The following is a 19,069-nucleotide window of genomic DNA, read 5'->3' as shown; positions in this document are numbered from 1 at the left end:
TAGGAAAACTTTCCTTAAGGAAAGTGTTGTTCTGTTTTGGAACAGGTAGTTGAGGGAAAGTGTTGGAGTCACTGTCCCTGGAGGTGTTTAAAAGCTGCATAGATAAGGTTCTTAGGGGACATGATTTAGAGGTGGACCTGGTAGTGTTAGATTAATGGTTGGGCTCAATTATTTTAAAGGTCTTTTTAAAACTAAATGATTCTATGAGTCTATGAGTTCAATATCATAGCTAAAATATTATACATTGAAAAGGAATGTTAAAAAGAATGTCCATAATTCATAAAAATGTTAAAAATGATAGCAATTGAACAAGAATCAGCATCTTTTGCACAAATTTAAACTAGGGTCTGTGGTGTAGTTGAAAAGCCTCATTATATGAATTTTTAGAGTTAATATTATGTGAAATATTTAATGGAGTAAATGTGGAGAAAAGTTGTGAGAACCAGAAAGAACCCAAGATGACCTTGCTGCTGAAGATACACTTAATCCATTTTATATGTAGAAATAATGTTAATCTGGCAATTGTAATCTTTTTCCCAGAGAAACAAGATTTTTGGAGTCACATAGTATTTGTGTCGAATAACTTTTACATGTATTTTCGCCACATGAATCTATTTTGACCACGTTTGACAGTGTGATAAAGGTTTCAAAGATGAATCGACATTAAAATAAGCAGATGGACATTGCATTTACTACTTTGTGTACAACAGAGATTTATTCTCCTAAAATATGGCCTATTTCCCTGATTTCCGGGGGAAGAGGAAGGTGAGGGGCTGGGTGTTATGTTTCAGTCTTTTTTGGATGGCTTGTGTGTGTGTGAGTGTGTTCTCATTTGCTTGTCCAAGAAGAAATAGTTTGTTCGCAACCATCAGGAAAAGTCAAGCTCTTGGGAACAGGTTTGGAGCTGGGATGGGGGGAGGTGAAAGGGGAGGGTTTACTCTTCAGAATTTCAGTGCTGATGCTCTTGAGGATGATAGTCCCTAAACTCCTTAAATGTTAATGTGAGGACTTCAGTAAAATGCACTTGAGGAATGACTGGATTCAGTGTTAATGCCAATAATTTGGCCTCTGCTAACAAGTGAAGTGTTTGCTGATCAATACTGGAAGGGAAAGAATACTAAATTGTTCAAGAAATGTGAAGCAGACTCCATTTTTAAGAGGATGCTTGTGAGGTTTCCACCCTCAGTTTGAAAGCAAAATTTTGCCCAAATGGGAATATTTTGTAAAATCTGTGTAAGAGTGAGCTATATAAACAACAAAAGCGGTTGATGATAGGAAGAGTAATAAGGTTATAATCTGTGTATGTGATCAGGAGTTTACTTGATGAGGGATCTCAGAGTCAAATCATCACACGAACTAGATCATCATCAGAACCTGAAGATCGGTCTGTCCATATTACAGATAAATTTGCTAACTGCCAGGACAGTCTTCTTGTTCATAATTGATGTTGTTGAAGCAATTTTTCTTTATGTAAATTAATATTCACTAGTTTACTAATATTCACTCACAGGTGAATATTATGTTTAGGGGGCTGGTCTGGTATAAAATAAAAGTAATCATTTTATAGATAAACTGGTCAAAACTTATAAATTCATTTATGTTTAATAATACTAATAAAATTCGGACTCCCAGAGTCCCACCAAACAAAGACTTTTATGAATATGACATTTTTTCTGATTAAATAATTTTACAAGAAATTTTCTTACCAGCCGTAATGATGAGTGATAGGCTTCTTCACTGTTCTTTTAATTTCTGATTTTCTAATAACAAAATTAGAGGAAAAAATATGAAGATGGTTTAAAATAATGAAAAACATATTTGCAGAAAAGGTTTGGGTTTTTTTTTTTTCTATCTACAGTGGTGTGGCTAACTGTATTAAAACCCAAGGGAGATGAAACTGAACAAAGAAAGAAAATGTCATCTGGGAAGCATCATTTGCATTTTCAAGATTGCTTAATAAGCATTTTGCTTTAATGAGCACACTTTAGTCATTCCATAGGAGTTTGAGAGTTATTAATAGTGGTGTCATTCCCAGAGCAGTCAGAAGTATTTAGATTTCTGTACTGAGTTTAATCAGTTAAAATATACATTCTTCCAAGTTTGCTGCCCCCCAAACACATTTTTCAGCTCTCAGGCAAACTCTTCTTCAGTGTGGTTCAGCTCAGAATAGTTAACTCCTAATTATTTAATTAACTTTTTTATTATAGAATATGGCATTAATTTAAGTCCTAATCTAAGTTAGTTAAATAACCTTTTAGACCTAATTAGGTGAATTACACTGAATATCTGCTGTTCAAATAAATAACACAAGCCTCTGCCTAAATGGCATCTAATTCCTGTAATTATGTTTTGTTAGGATTCCCTATGAAATATTAAATATGGATTTTTTTAATGTTCACATGACATTTACTTAAATACTCTCCAGTGGAACGCCTTCTAGAAAAAAGCTGACACTTTGACACTGACTGTTAAGTGTGGATGTTCTTGGTGCCTTGAGCCTGATACTCACCCATGAATAGTTTGAGATCAGTGCTGGGCTCTAGAAAACACTGGATTAATGCTTTAAGAACTGATTTAGCAAAATATTTGAAAATGTTTGTAAGTTTGAAACATGAGTATACCTATATACTTGAGTTGTGAATGCTTTATGTACTTTTACATGTATGATACCTGTATGACAGTACCTTTGAGAGTGCAAGGTGTATACAATCAATGTCTTTATGATAAAAAGTAAACATATTTTAAGATAAAAAAAAGTCAGAGCTTTCAGTGCCTACATTTCTTTTTGCTGAATTACCAAATTCATTAAAAGAAAAAGCCCTAAGGATTAAACCAAAGCTCTTCATTCCCAGTGATGGCAATATGAGGCATTGACAAGTCGCAGTGCATTGGCTACTTTCAATTTCTACTCAGTTTTGTCATTGTAATAATGCTAGCCGAGTTTGAAAAGTTACCTTCCTTAATGTCCAATATTTTCCTTCCCACTATATGTAAACAGAAATCGTAACTATTCTGTTTTTTGGAAACGTAGTATGTCCCTGTTTCATAAACAAAAAGAGGATGTTACTGGGGCTATAGAACACCCATTCCCATAGTTGTTGTTTTAACCTACTGAACACCATATTTTGTCCTTTCCCTTCCTGTAACGCTAAAGATGTTTTTCAGTTGGTTTGCGGGCAGTGTTTTGTGTTAGGGAAAGAAAAATGGAGCTTGGGAGTTGTCTGTGGGGTACAGAGGGGATCACTTAACATGGCAGAACGTGAAAAGAAATGGGAGGAATGCCAAACCTGGCATTGGGCAATTTGTGTCATCACAGGTATGTCAACTGCTTGGTCCCCTCCTAGTCTTTTAAAATCTTTGACTATTTGAGCTTCTGTTTCAAGGTAGACTTCATAGACTGTTGCAGTAGCTGTTTGCTATTCCAGATTACCTTTGAAGCAAGCACATCTTGACCTTGGACTGACAAAGATATTCTTATTAGTAAGAGCAGCATGTTCCTTGCTCTGTTTCTGCATAGTGATTGTGTGAATTGTGAAAACCCTTGGGAAGCTGAGTGGACAAGTCTGTGTACTTCTGCAGTTTACCTTTCTAATCATGAAGTTGATCAGTGAGCTGTAACAGAGAGAGAGAAAAAGGACGGGAGCATAAGAGGGAGAAAATCCACTTACACAGATTAGCCTCGATACGCATTGATTTAACACAACAATAAGAGCTTTTAAGAGAGGCTGTACAGCAAAACAATAGATTTTCCATTTTATTACAATATGAAGAGAAAAAGAACTCATAAATATAGTTATGTAAATTAAATTAGATAGCCAGGAGAGAAAATTATATATAATAATAAGAAAAAAATATTGCTTTGTTTGTTTTTGAGAGAAGCAGAAGTAAATTTATGGAAATTGCTTCTATTTTCCAGTTCCACTAGCTTTCACAGAAAATTCCATTAAAGAAAGATGAAAACTAAATACATGTTTTGTATAAATGCGTGACTTTTCCAAAGATGAAGAAATTATTGGATGAACCTGAAGTTAGATATTGTGTTTTGTGTTTGGTGGTGTTTGGGGTTTGTTTTTTTGTTTGTTTGTTTTGCTTTGTTAGTTTTTGGTTTGGTTTTGGTTGGTTGGTTTGAGGGGTGTGTGGGTTTTCTTTGTTTCTTTTTTTTTTTCCGCCCCCGTCTCTCCTTGAGGAAGCTGGAAATTATTTAATTTGAATGTCTGCAACTATGGTGGATGAAATATTAGTTTCATTTACCCATTTTTATTTAGAATAGTCTCTTAAGTAGTATACACTGCTTCTTTTTTTGGTTACAGTATTTTGGTAAATACCTTTTTCATTCCTTTGAGCCTTTTTTTCACAGCACCTTGGGCAAAGACCTTGTTCCACCTTTTGTTTCCTCTCTAGTTTCACTTAATCAGCTACCTACATAAAGCTCCAGAAGATGGGTTTACATGAATACATGCAGAATCAAGTAAAAAAGCAAACTGTGCAATTAATCTGCCTGGATTCCTATACTGACTGATTGCCCTCTGGCTTGTACATGGCATTGCTGCCTATTAACCAGATCTTTGTGGCTGGAAAGTACTGACGGTCTAACGCTCTGTAGATGAGTGAAGAAACGAGCCAGCCAGTGCTGTGCACTCTGTGGGTCTCACAGAATGAAGTCCACAAATCCTTCCTGCATCATGAGGTTTGCAATATTCGTTGTGCTGCAACACTGACCTGTTATTCACAAAATGCTTATGCAGTAGTTGCAGTTGGGTGGGGAATGCAAACACAGTGTTGATGCCATAAGACATGATAACACTACTGCTATGGTAATACTTGCAAGTCTGCAGAATTAATCCAGGCATCAGTTGCATTATATTTGTAATATAAGGTCTGTCAGGGTAGCACAAGGGCTACAAGCCATGGGATGCTTTGGATTGGGGCCTTCATGTGTAAGGTACATTGACATTAAAGGGTTCAGGTTTAAAAATAATAAGATTAGAGCTCTGTGAAAGTACATGGCTGTCAAAGATCTAGAGAGCTTTTAATAACATGTCAACTAGCTTCCAAGATTTTATCCTAAACACATTTGTTCTCTATGTAGATTTGTGTTTATCTTGGTTTTGCATGCTCTACATAAGCAGGAGTTGAAAATACATGTTAGGGCTTGACTGTCCACAGTTTCATATTTTTAATGCTATTTCTGGAAGCCACAAAGCTAATGGATTAGCACACAGGTAATGTAATGTGTGGATTAACTTGCTGTAGAGAATGTTATCTGGTACTTTTGGATATGCGGTAAATTGTTTTATTAATATTTAGAATATTCTAAGCCCAAAAGAACCTTTGCAATTTTTAGTCAAAGTTTCTTGGAGTGCTAACTGGAAAGAATGGGTTTACTTGTATTAAGCTAATGATACAGTGTAGATTTTAGTATCAGTAAAAATCTGATGAACATGGAACAGACCTAATTACATGAACTTACATTTAGTAATTACATTATTAATACAAGAGAAAAGGCAAAGTAGGCATCACCTTTGTGTCAACTGCTTTGCCATTCTTGTATGAAGTACATTTAATTAATGTGTCAGTATCACTTAGCCCTTTAAAAGAATCTCCATGTCTTCACTTTAGTTAATGACTGTCAAAAAGATAATTGAAATGGACTCAGTTTCTTTATACCAGTGTGCTTTGTTATGCTTCAATTATTTTATTTCTCCTTTCCCTGAGATTACTTGTATATACTTAAGCAATTTGAGTATAAAGGAAACAACAGAAATAGGCCAATACATATTCAATTTTGACCTATAGCCTCCTTCATGGAATTTAAATCTCTTATGCTTTCAAATTAATGGTAATTTATCTGAATAAAGAATCATGTTAGATATGCCAGCAATGCAGCTATGACTAATCAAAGGAAAGCAGTAATTTTACAAAACCGAGATTCCTGATTTTGCACCTTTGTTTATATGAGGGTGAAGATGTTTGTGCTCAGACACTTACACAGGCTTCTCCTTACATAATGTAGATCTAAATGGATATGCATTGAAAGCAGTAGGGTGACCAGTGTTTCTCATCCCAATTTTAACTCATCGTTGCTTTTTTTTCTTTTAAAGGAGAGAGACTCCACAAATAATTTATTCTGAAACAGACCCAATGATAAGTTTCACAGATTTAAAGCTTTGATGATAAATCAAGCTTTAAAGACACATTCATTAAAACAGAATGGCAGGTTTACAATAATAAAAAGCAAGTGTCTCAAGTGTCGAGACTGGAAATATCTGTGGAACCTCTATTCATTTTTAGAGCACCCTTGATTGTTTTACCAACCTTCTTTTCTAAGGTTGCTACATAGGTTGAACGATAAGGGCTGCAATGTTTTGTTTCATTATAGTTTGCTAGTTTATAGTGCCTTGGCCTGAACTGAGGTTTGAAGTCTCTGAGGCAAGGGCTATCTTTTTGTTCCAGGAATGCCCATGAGCAGAGTTCCTGATGATGATTAAATATTAGTAACAAAGCATTGACATGCTGTCCTGCTGCAATTTAGAGTAGTTTTGTGATTTAACTCACTTATTTTAAGATTTTGATTACAAACTAATGGCATATTCCTCTTGCCTAATCAGCTAGTCAATAATAAATTCTGAAAGGTAGTTTATTTTCTAATAGAGAAAATTTTTCTTGGAAGTAAGATTTTTCTTCAGCAGATGGGCAGTCTACTGATGGCTGCAAAGTTTAGCCTGAAATTTGAGATGTGTGGAAGTTTTGCTGAAGTGGAGAGGTAGGTACTATGATGGCTTCACATCAATTGAGAATTGTATCTTAATCTGAAACTCTAACAGTACTCTAGAAAACACAGCACTGTCACTACAAGACTGCAAATGTAAAATAATCATAGCATTTTTTTTCCTCTGCGTAGTGCATTAAGCACCCTTTTCAGTTGGTATTTTATTCTTTTTCTAGTGCAAAATGATAGATTAATATGATTTCTTGTGTATTGTTTATGCAGCTGATTCTTGTAAACACTATGGTGTAAAATCATTATTTCATTCAGTTAAAGAACTACAGAGTTAAGTGTCTAGCAGCAATACAAATGATTTAATTTGATTTGGAATGCTATTCTGTTCTGATTAAAATACTGCAACTTTATTAATGATCTGAATTTAGAATAAGGAGTTCGAAGTTGCTTATTCTATTAAGTAGACAAAGTGCTTCCGATAGGCAAGACACTAGTACTTCTTACTGGTAATGTAACATTATGGCAGCTTTTGAGGGTATTATTATAAGATGAATTTGCCTCAACCGTCCTTCAGATGTCACTTGATTCAAACTATTATCTAGAGACATGCTATTTTTCTGTGAAGTTAAGAAAATGTATTTCATTTTGGTTTGCTTAGAGGTATATAGCCATGTAGTTTTGAGCTTTAAAAATCATATTTTCTTCAAAAAACGACAGGTAAAACACCCATCTTTTACCAACATTAAGGAATAAGGATGAATTCATGTGCTTCAGTGAGTTTCTTATCAGGCCTGCATAAGCTTCCTCCGCAGAAACAAATGCACATCCAGAGAGGCCAGGTCACCCGTATGATTGTGTGTTGGCTGGAACTGTGGGAGATGGATTGGAAATGAAATTACACAAAGGGAAAATGAATTATTAGGAAGAAAGAACGAGTACTTTGGAGACAGCTTTAGGAGGATTCATGTTTGCAGGGACAGTAATCTGGTGTGTTCTTTAGTTCTGGTGGGTATAGTCTTAGTAAGAACATACTGATATGAAATCAGGATGTGTTTTTTTTTAATTGTTTTTATTTGTTTGGGGTTTTTTGTTGTTTGTTTGCTTTTTGAGGACTTATGTCTCTCGATTTTTTTTCCTTTTTTTATCCTACTTTGTTGACCTTTACAGTATGACTTTTAGATTATCCAATGACTTGAACTAATAAGGGTACCAGGCAATATATTTGTGTAAATATATGAAACTTCTTTATATTTCCTTGCTGTTTATCAACAAAATGTTGTATATTTATATTGAAGAAATTATGCATTGTTGTTGCCCAGAGTTAGAAAATTGATTCATATGGAAATTGCTGATAGGAATTTGAAAAATAAATGGTCTGACAGCATCCATATTCTCCCCAGCATTGTCAAGAATTTGGCTGGCATTTTGGTGCCAGAGAAATACAACATTTTTTATTGATGTGATGTTTTCAGTTCAGTGTTGAAATAAGAGATTCTTTTCTGCAAGTGACAAAATTTCACTTTGTGTTCCATAGAAATAGCCTGCGTAATCCTTCTTAAAACTAACGCAATCCATGCAAAAGAAGATTTTTTTCTTCTTTACAGCCTATATAAGTGTTGCAAAAACTTTCATGTAACTAGTTCTTAAATTTTAGGTCATTAATTTATTTTGACTGTCATGAAACCTCTTGCACTCCTGTTTATTTTCCAGTGACTGAGCATTACTGAAACTGACAGGTAGCATAAAGTGAACTCTAGGGGTAAATAATCAAATTTTGAATTAGCAGTAAATTACCTAAACATTTAATATTGGTGTTTATATTTAAGTAGTATTAACTTGCACATTGAGTAAATTAAGGCCAGAATACTGGAACAAGAGGAGCACAGTTCTGGTGACGAATAACAATTTAGCTTTACAATTGGTTTGTCACTTATTTTCCTGATGTTCATTGGAAGAGAGGAAAAAAAGATTGCATCACTTTAACTACCTCAGTTTCCCCTTTCTTTCAACGGGGATGATGGAATTAGAAGGGAAATACACAGTCCTTCAATATTTTACTGGCTGGAATAACAGGATATTTTTGCTAGCAATGTCAGACAATTTCTGGTTTTGAGGAGAACACTGAAAAAAAACAAAAGGTGGGAAATTGATGAGAGAGAGTATCTAAAAAGTTCTGAGAGAAAACTTTCTTCTTTCTCTAGTGAAAGAGAAGGTGTTTGGCTTCTTTTAACCTTTTGACATCATGAAGACAGGGAATGAAGTTCATCTGTCTTTCAATTCTGGTTGAATTGAATCGATTTATGTTAGTGGTTATTGAAGAAATCTTCTAACCGGGTCTTGCTGTATCTTTAGTCATTCTTATCAGTATGCAGAGGATGATCAAAAACTGCTTGTGCTTTCCAAAACTACCTTTTCACTAGGGCTTGATGGAAATATAAGTAAGTCAGTGCTCAAGTTGGGTAGAATCTAGGCAGCCCCTAGAATACGAGTCCAGAAGCAGCATAATGTAATGACCAGGACTGGTAACTCTGGGTTGGTTTGTCTGTTTGATTTTTTTTTTTTTTTAATCTAGATTTGTATTAAAAAAAAAAAAAAAAAAAGTGCCAGAAATGGTGACTCTGTATCCCTATTAAGCAAATCTGTATTATATTCTTGTGAAACAAGGACAGCCTGATTCTCAGAGGAAATAAGGACATGCAGATCCTTCTCTAAGGTCATTTAATTTCTGGGTTCAACTTCCATGCAGCAAAGGGATTCACAAATTAACAGGCCTATGGCTTCAACACATTAATACTTTGTATCTTAAAAACTCTAGACTGTGTTTGTGAGTTTGATATTGCATTGTCTCAGCAAGATAATGGTTTCATTTTCCTGGAGGATAAATTCCAGCAAACAGAAGTAGCTTAGAAAAAGTATTGGAAGGGCCAGTGACAAATTCTGGATCTCCTGGTTCTTAGCACTAATACCTGATTTGAGTGTGCACATATAAAAATGAGAAAAAATTCTTGCAAATAGGTCTTGTGTATTTAACCATAGCTTTTATGCTTATGCAGAATGATCTTTTACATGTACACTTTCATGAAATCACCAAGTTGCAAATAATATCATAAGAGCTTAGGGTTTTACTTTACCTTGCATATGGATATCTGAAAGTATTTTATAAATGTTAGTGAATTGCTCTTCTGTATTCTGTGGACACCAGCATTATGCAGGTGGACAAATCAAGGCACACACAGTGTTGATGAAATGCTGTAATTCTCAAAGGAGAAGTAGAGCAAAGGCGAGGAGGAAAAGACATCTGACGCTGTGCTGAGCCATAATCACAGAACTTTTCTTCCTTTCTGCAGAAGATGAGAAGCAAAAAAAGTCTGTAGTGTTTTGAGACTTGGTAGATGTGTTGAAAGTAATGAATGAGGAAATCCCTAGCTGGCAACCTAAGCCCAATCATTAGTCTGAAGATATTACACAGACACATTTGATAAGTCTGTTGTGCTAGAAGAAGTTAGAGTATAAAATGACAGTCATTTGTATCCCTTGTGAGAATGCAACCCCTTCTGCAGCTTTCAGATGATAGTTCATTTTTTAATTAATTTTTCTTACCGCTCTGTTTTTTGTTTTTGTTTTAAAATTTCCTATTAACTTTAATTAACTTTGCCAGCCTTGCAAAGGTATTTGTAAATCAGCAACAGGCATGCTGGTTCAGAGAGCAGACTGCCTTCAGCTTGGATATGTACAGATCAGTAGTTCTGACACATATTATTACTAAGAGCTGTCTCTATAAAATATGAATATCCTAGACCTGCACTAGGGGAAAAAATCCCCAAATAAACCAGTGTTTTTTCCAGCCAGCACAAGAAGAAAGCCTGTAGATATCTACATAGCTCCATGGTTAGTGTTAGTGGTGGTCCTGTGCCACTGCTTTAACGCTTGTTTAGATCAAAGCATTGCACTTTGGGGAGTGGAAGAAGTACATGGAGACAGGAGGAAGTCATACCCTAAGAAGTCAATCTGCCTATTTAGTTTCACACAAGAGTAGGGGGAGTATTTTTTTTTACCGGGTGGTAAAAATCCATGGACATCTCAAGCATGCTGTGTTTGTGAATAAGAACAGGACATCAGTATCACTGAGATACTCCTGCAGAGAAGACCACTCACTAGCAATTGCAATGAGAGTTGAGATGGGCTACATGTTGGAGCCTCATTGCTATTCTGGGAGCCATGGGCAGGGCTCTCCACAAGTGCTGAGTAATTCTATATTGGGTTTACCAAGACTGGATTCACAGCACACGCAGTGCAGAAGTTCAGATAAGTTGTCTGTGAGAAATCCTTCTTCTTTCCTGGGTATTATGGCCTGGAATCCTGCCCCAGTCATTTCTGTGGCAAAAGGTATCCTCTGGCTGTTGTCCATGTGCTCTATAGGCATACATTTTGTATTTCTACCAGCTGAAGCGGCTTGGAGTTGGGGGATGTTCACTTTATGCAGAGCCAGCAGTACCCAGGCTTCCTCCCAGCATGCACAGAAATGTAAATTGGGCAAACGTGACTGAAGTGTGAGATCTTTGGAGCAAGACTGTGATGTGCAGATTCTGGCACAATTAGGACTTTGCCTGGTTGGAGCCTAGACACAAACATAACTAAAACCGTGTACTAAAAACTGAAGTTTTCAAGAGTTGGTCACTGTCACTGGAGCTTCATGTTGATGAGGCAAAGACCTGTGTGCACATTGATTTCCAGTAGTAAAACCAAAGTGCTTTATTGAAACTTTTGCTGGTCATTTCTGTTTTCCTGAGACGAATCATGAAGAACTGCTGAAATTATCACTTTGTTACATGTGCGGTGAATACTTCCCCACCAAACCAAGCAGCATGATGCAGCATTCCCTTGACAAACTTATGACTGCATAGTTTGGCTGAACTCTGTTGACATTAATGTAATTTTCCATAAGTTTACTATCTTCGGGCTGATGGTGTCAGGGCAGATCACACTCCAGAAAAAAATCCCTAGTGAGGGCAATTTAAGCAGCCATTTAAAAATCTAAACAGCAGTAAATAAAGTAGAAACTGCACTAACTTTTCAGGAACAAGTTTGTTTGTTTGTTTGTTTTTGTTGCTTTTTGTTTCTTGGGGTTTTTTTGTGTTTGTTTTTTTTTTTTTTTCTTTTTAAGTCTTTGCCTGCTTTGAGATAAAGGTTGAGTCTTGCAGACGAATAGCAAGATGTTAATATGGATCTGTAGGAGAAAACTGAATAATTCGTACAGTGTTAAAATATATGACTTGCAAAACCAGTTACTCTATAGGTTGTGTGTTTCATAAAAAGCTGTGTAGCTGTGTACGGCACATGAAAGGGTAATAATATGCCTTACAATACTTAGTGGCAGAAAAGAAAACTAAAATATGTATTTCTTCTGTAATCCTAATGGAGCACTTCTTTTTACAAAGCATCAGGGAGCACATATTCACAATGTGTATTACAGAAGCTACATTTCCCATTAATTATTTTGTAACTGAGGTTTCTTTCAACATCAGACATAAAAGTGAAGGGCTTTTTGTTTTTGCATTAATTGGTGTCTTTGTGATAAAGCACGTTTTGCTCCTGTGGCTCATAAAATAATCAGCATTAGGGTACGTATGCGAATATTCCCTCAGGGTTCACTTCAAAGACTATAAAGGAGGCAGATTTTCATACGCATGAAGAATTGTTTAGAACTGTATGACATATTGTTTGATAAACACTTCTGAGGCATACCTTATAGTTTCAGTGTACAAATAAAGCATTATGTCCTTTTAAATTATTTAAACTATTTTTTTTTTTTTAATCAGAAACACATTTTTTTTCATCAGCACATCACAATACAGTATTATTACAGCATAGACATTTTAGAGCTTCTGCAGGTTGGTATATTCTCTTTATTTTCAGAATGCAAAGATGTGATTTTTTTTTTTTTCCTGAGCTCACAGAGGTTTGGATTGGAAATGACATTTTTATACTCTGGCTTTACACACAGGGGACCTTCATAGTGGATTGAGATCAGAAAGAAGCCGAATCTGACACCCTCAGTGAAAGCTCCCTATGATATATAGTCTCAGATATACTTATCTGGCAGCATTGATTTGAAAATGAGTATTCATTCGCTTATAAAATGTGCTTCTGTGTTTAAGATTTTGGTAATCAGCCTGAATTTTGCATACAGAAGACCATTAATAAAAATATGCGGGCCTTCAATATGTAGCCAAATGTGACTTGTGGTATTTGGATATAGATAAAAACCTTCACTGATGCTCTTAATCACATAATACAAAGTAAACATTGATAGATGTTGCAGGTACACTAGCATGTAGCAATTGTAGTTACATTGAAACAAAAATCACATGGGATTATGTTAATCAGAAAAAGGATTAACTATCAGCCATCCTTTGCCCTGATAGCATTTGCAGAACTCCTGGTAAGATCATTAGGGAATTTGTAGAAAAAACCCAACTGAACTTATCTACTGCATCTAAATCCTTACACTTTGCCCCTTAAAAACCTATTTTATTATGAAACTAATGCAGAGCTCGTGAAGTGGAAAGGAGTGTAAAAAGTCACTAAGAAAAGCTGTGCGCTTGCAAGTGTTGCTGCTTTATCTGCTAAATAGTGACAAGAATTTGCTGGGTTTGAGATACACTTTTGTGTATATATATATATACATACAAACACACATGTATGTATATACACATATGTATAAGGAAAGAAAACAACATGAAATGATGAAGCTATTCCTGAGAACACCTGTGGAACATACAACTACTTCTAGGTTAGCATAGCACTTTTATTTATGTACAACTTTGCATATACAAGCTCCTCCTCGCTCTCTATAGCAAAGGGATTTTTGATGGTAGGATTACTGCCTTCTGACTATCTGTGTAATTCAATCTTGTTGAATTCCTGTGTATAATATGTGTTGATTCCTGGTCTCAATTTGAGAATGGCAAGAAGGAAGAAAACAATTCCTGAGTATGTCACCAAAACTTGGGTTCTCATTTGTGCTCTTCTGCATTCTTTCTTTATAATCTTGATCAAATAATTTATTTACTTTGCATCTCACTTTAAATTGGGAGTGTGCACTGGAGTGAAAGTTCAGCTTGGGATTTTTGTTTCTGCACTAGCTAGAGAGATGGTAGATCAGTTAGTGTACTTCATTATGGTGTCTGTAGGATCAGTTGTTGTGCTTCTGTCTTCCTCACAAGAATGCTCTGATTTCTGCAGATCTTGGTATAGTGTTTGTAACTGATATATATATATATATTTTTTTTTCAGTTGAACTTGATGTCTCCTCTTTTGAAGATATGACCCAAATAACTTGTTTGGTATATCCTGATTGACATTTTGCATGAGAATTTGTAGACTGTATTTTTGTTTCATTAGGCTTTTGTAATTTTCATCTCTGCTCCTGCCATGTACTGTAATGTCATTGAGGATGAGTTTGAGTCCTGTCGCTTCTATTAATACTACATGTACTGATTTCTGAAACAGTTATCTAACAGTATCTAACCTTGAAAGAATGGTTTTGTTTTGTTTTGATTTTTTTTTTTTTTTTTCAAATAATGCTAGAGTAATTAGTGTTTTGTTGGTATTTATAATGAATTGCAAGTATGCAAGTGCACTGGTGACAGAGAGCCTACTGATGACAGAATTCAGGGCTAAATTTTCATGTTCCAGTACTGTTTCTTTGTTTGAAACTAGGGTTCTGTGAGTATGTGAAGTATCTAGATATTTTCTTTTACAGTCTAATTGCTGAGTTAATCCATCCTGATAATCCTTCCATCTTTTTAACACTACTGAACTGTGCCATACTATGGAGTTCTTTATCTGCCTTAGACCTTCTTGTTAATCTTGAGAGTATGATCCCCAGTACATCTCAATTATATGGTATTTGCACTCTATATAATATTGCAGAAGACATGCTATGCATTCAAACATGTCAGAGCAGACTATTCTAGTCTTTCCCTCTCTAGTTTTCTCTACTGTGGCATATCCAGTAATAAACTCCACCAATATTATGACTTTATCAATTTAGCAAGCTTTTAATTCCTGATTTTTTTTAAGTATTTTACTACTTAGAAAAAGATAAATATATATATAAGTTTTTTAGCTTTGTGCCATAATTTTGCATTTAATTCCTCTCCTTTTATAAAGAACATAGGAGGAAGACACCCAGTGAGCCTTCTGATGTGTTTTTTTTTCCTCACAGTTCTTTCTACAAGGTTGCGTGGCTGTACCTTATCAGCACCCATCTTGAGAACAGACAGCTAAACTCTTAGTAGGACACCTGACAGTGAGGGTGCAATTTACCTCATCTCCAGCTCACTGATAAAGCCATCACACAGAATAGATCCCAAGATGGACCCCTGAGGAACCTGACTCATAGGTACAGTATGATGCATTAATCATAACTCTTTGTTGATTTCTGTGGGAATCCTTTGTGAATGACTTCACATTTAGCAAGGAGAAAACTTCGAAGTCTGGACAAAATAAATTTCCCTTACATTTGAAGAAATTTTTGTGGCAAAATGTATTGTATAAAAAGGAAGAGGTTTTTTATCATCTTTGCCTGGAATTACTTTCACTCTGCTTTTTACATTATATTGCAGTCCTTTCAGTAAATACTCTTCAATTACACTCTTAACATTTCCACCCAGTGTTCTGCATGCATCTTATAGAAAAAGGGATCATCTAAATGAAAAGGCAATTTAAGGCAGAATTAGGGTACTGTGGAGTATTTCGGGCTTAGCTGACATGTCTTAAGCTACCTTGGGCAGCCTCTAGCTATCGCAGCACATGTAAGAAAAAAATATGCTATCCCAGTGCTTTATGATGAACAATTTAGCCTACAAGACTATGACTGTCCATCTATGAAGGTGTTTTTTTTTCTGTTTCAAATGGTTGACATGATAATTTACATAAATTTGTATTTTTATGTGTTGATGTATTCAGAATTTCATTCTCAAGTACTGTGTTTATTATTTCTTCTTTGTTACATTCGACTTAGGTGTCTGATGCTAGTGATGGAGTAGTTGGTCTGGAGAAACAGTAGTATATGGCATGAGTGGGCAGTAATCTTTGTTTGTAAGAATGGGGACTGGTGAACACACCTGCAAACAGTGCTTTACTAGCATTAGTGAATGGAACAGAGCCAGTGTACCTGGTTTCCCTAACTGGAGCATGTTATCTTGCAGCTTCTAAGTTCCTTTCATGCAATAGGGCTGATTACATTATTGCATTGGAGGGGCAGAAAACAGACAAAATTTCTTGATCTCTCTGGTTTTGAGTCTCAAATGTAGATGGAAATTGACACTATTTCAGAAATGGTTACTATTGCTGATGCAGTTTAAGAAAATCAAACAGTGTTGGAGTCAGTGAGAAGATAACGTGAATTATGCTGATGTTCTTGGACTATGTTCATTTTTACACTACACTGTTGTTTGTCCACAAGATCCAACCCAAACATTACTCCTGCAGGACTGCCTGATAGCCCTAGACCTCGTACAGTTCTGGAACTGGAACAAGCACACAGGTCATCTCAGCACTTTCCACTTTATGTTCACCACTACTACTGTCATCCCCTGCCTTTTCTTAACCTGGGCACTTCTGTTTTCTTCTCTAGTCTCTTTTTTATAGATGAGAGCTCCACCAAAAAAATGTGCCTCTCATTCCATCTTTCCTGTTCCAGATAAACAAAACTAAACCTTTGAGAGAGGTCCATCACATTCAGTCTATTACAGTGAAAGGTACTCATTCTGGTTGAGGTCATTGGATGCCTGAAAAAAGATGTGTAAACAATAGGGATGTTAAGAGAGGCAATATTCCTTGTGGTGTAGAAAAATGGCAAAGCATCTGTCCTGGAGCACTGGGAAAGAAATTATGCCAGTTTTCTCTTTAAGGACTGCATAATACAACTCTCCACAGGGAAAGGTTTTACCTAAAAAGAACTCTCAAATGCTTCCTTGTATAATCTATTCTGTAGTTAAGGTGCTGTTGTTAATTTTATTTGCTGGCAGTCCTTTTTGTAGCCATTACTATTACTATAGCAGACTTCTGTATATCACTTTTATCTATTCTTGATAATGCAGCTTTGAGAATGAGTGCCAGTAACGTTACATACAAAATCTTACATGAGCTTCCTCTTTCTCAGAGCTCCAGTCTCGTTCTTGGTAACTACAGGTACCAAAGTTTTTTGTATATTCTCCTTCATTCCATCACTTTCCTTCAGTAATCTAAATTTCACTCATGCTCCTTGTGATAATTTTTCCCTTTAATTTTGCTCTCTTTGGCTCTTTTTTACTGTAAAAGTCTCCTTTGCTCACTGTAAAAGTGTTTGTTTACTGTAAAAGTCTCCATGTTTCACACACAAAGAAGCAAACAGCAGCCTTTAAAAACAATAGCACTTACCTTTATTCCAGTTAACACTCCAGCATCCCACATTTCTCACTTTTGTAGTTAAGCTTGCTCTTTTCACAGATGTATTCAGACTTTAACCTTGGTCCTCTCCATTCAATGGTTTCATTTCTTGAAGTATTGTTAAAATCATCTTTAACTCCTTCCTGGCCATAAGGTCTGGTCCTCCGTAACCTGTCAGTCATTTTCAGCACAACTGACTGTTCTTTCTTTCTTTTCAAAAATCTTTTTCTCCTGGTTCTCTACTTCACCTATACCCAGTTTTGACAGATCCTTTGGAGATCAATGAAATTTCCTTTAATGTCCTTTCCAGCTTTCTGTCACACTCTCATTCATGCATCCATGTTTTCCCTCTTCATCTCTCCACTATTTTTTCCTGTTGGGGTAATCTTATTCACAAACACTGTTTTGTGTTTTTTTGTTTGTTTGTTTGTGTTTGTTTGCTTGCCTTTTTTTGTTTGTTTTTTGTTTTTACTATCCAAATGCTGACAGCATGTCCCTGACATCTCTGGCTAGAGATCTCTTGTCCTTGAGCTTACTGTGTTTCAGGGAGGGATTGTACTTGTATTTGCCTCATGACTCTTCTTTGCTGTTTCTGATACTAATTATGTGGACATCAGCAACACTTCTGTGAATCTAATTTCCTTGTTGACTGAGACATGTCTCAGGAGTTTTGGATTTCCCAGATTACAATGAAGTTTTGCAGGCAGTTCCCACAAAATGTGTGCAAAGTAGAGCAATGCTTACTCCTTGACACTAAAGTCCAGTCTTTTCTAACAACTTCATTATTATCATATTCACTTACTTGAATTTGACAATTTGACTTCACTGTGATCTCCCTAGGATGTTGCTTCAAAGAGCATTGATTGTTTTGATCATCTGCTTATATATACATATATATATATATATAAAAATATATCTCTGCTGATTATCTTCTTCCATCTTTGATTAGCAGTTTGATACACTTTCAGCGCCCTTCAGGGACCATGCCCAGCCCACTGTATCTCAATGATCACTCTCTCTCTCTCCTCCTTTCATCCATAAAAACACTTTTCATACCTCTTATTATTTTCAGTTGTGAATATTCATGTTCCTCCTTTAATTTAGGAAGACCCCTTCACGAATTTTCAGAACAAACCTGGTTTAGTCCTTCAAATCCTACCCAAAAAATCCTATTTTTATTGATAAAATACGTTGTCTGTCTTCTATGAATGTGGATGAGTGTTCTTCATAATTTGTTTAGAGATATCAGAACTACCAGAATTCTTGTGTGTAGGAGATGGCTTTTTGTTGTAGTGTTCTTAGAGCGCCTGGAAGTCTGAGGTAATGGTTTCTACTCGAGGTTTGTTGCTATGAGATGTAGAAGTCGGAAGACCAGCATGGCAGGGTGTGTGAAGGGACAGAAATAGCTGCATATCATAGACTTTCCTCCCTCTCCCCATACAATTTGCCAATTTGCCTCTCGACTTGTGAACTGGCTCATTGTTCTTCAACAATTGTAATGAAGAGAATAATTGTGTTTTCCTTGGGTGGTTTATAGAATCGTAGAATCATTTAGGATGGAAAAGGCTCTTAAGATCATTGAGCCCAACTGTATACTTAACACTGCCAAGTCCACCACTAAATCATGTCCCTAAGCACCATATCTACACATCTTTCAAATAGGTATTGGGATGGTGACTCAATCACTTCCCTGGGCAGCCTGATCCAATGCCTGACAACCTTTTCAGTGAAGAAATTATTCCTAATATCCAATCCAGACCTCTCCACGTGTGCAACTTGACGTTGTTTCCTCTTCTCCTATTGCTTGGTACCTTGGAGAAGAGACCAACACCCTCCTCATTACAAACACCTCTTCAGGTAGTTGTAGAGATTGAGAAGGTCTCCCCTCAGCCTCCTTTTCTCCAGGCCAAA

The 19,069-nt window shown here is 36.0% G+C and overlaps 1 long non-coding RNA gene across 1 annotated transcript in view; it reads left to right on the top strand.

The window, feature by feature from the left end:
- The window catches only part of LOC110357105 (uncharacterized), a 173,273-nt gene that overhangs the window by 98,325 nt on the left and 55,879 nt on the right, over positions 1 to 19,069 (top strand). Inside the window, exon 3 of the long non-coding RNA XR_010472625.1 lies at positions 14,952 to 15,128. This is a non-coding gene — a long non-coding RNA (uncharacterized LOC110357105). The remainder of the gene's footprint in view (positions 1 to 14,951; positions 15,129 to 19,069) is intronic.

Source organism: Columba livia, chromosome 4, assembly GCF_036013475.1.
Source record: "Columba livia isolate bColLiv1 breed racing homer chromosome 4, bColLiv1.pat.W.v2, whole genome shotgun sequence".
NCBI lineage: Eukaryota > Metazoa > Chordata > Aves > Columbiformes > Columbidae > Columba > Columba livia.
Note: the sequence above shows the minus strand (reverse complement) of the source record. Positions and strands in the feature narration are given on the sequence as shown.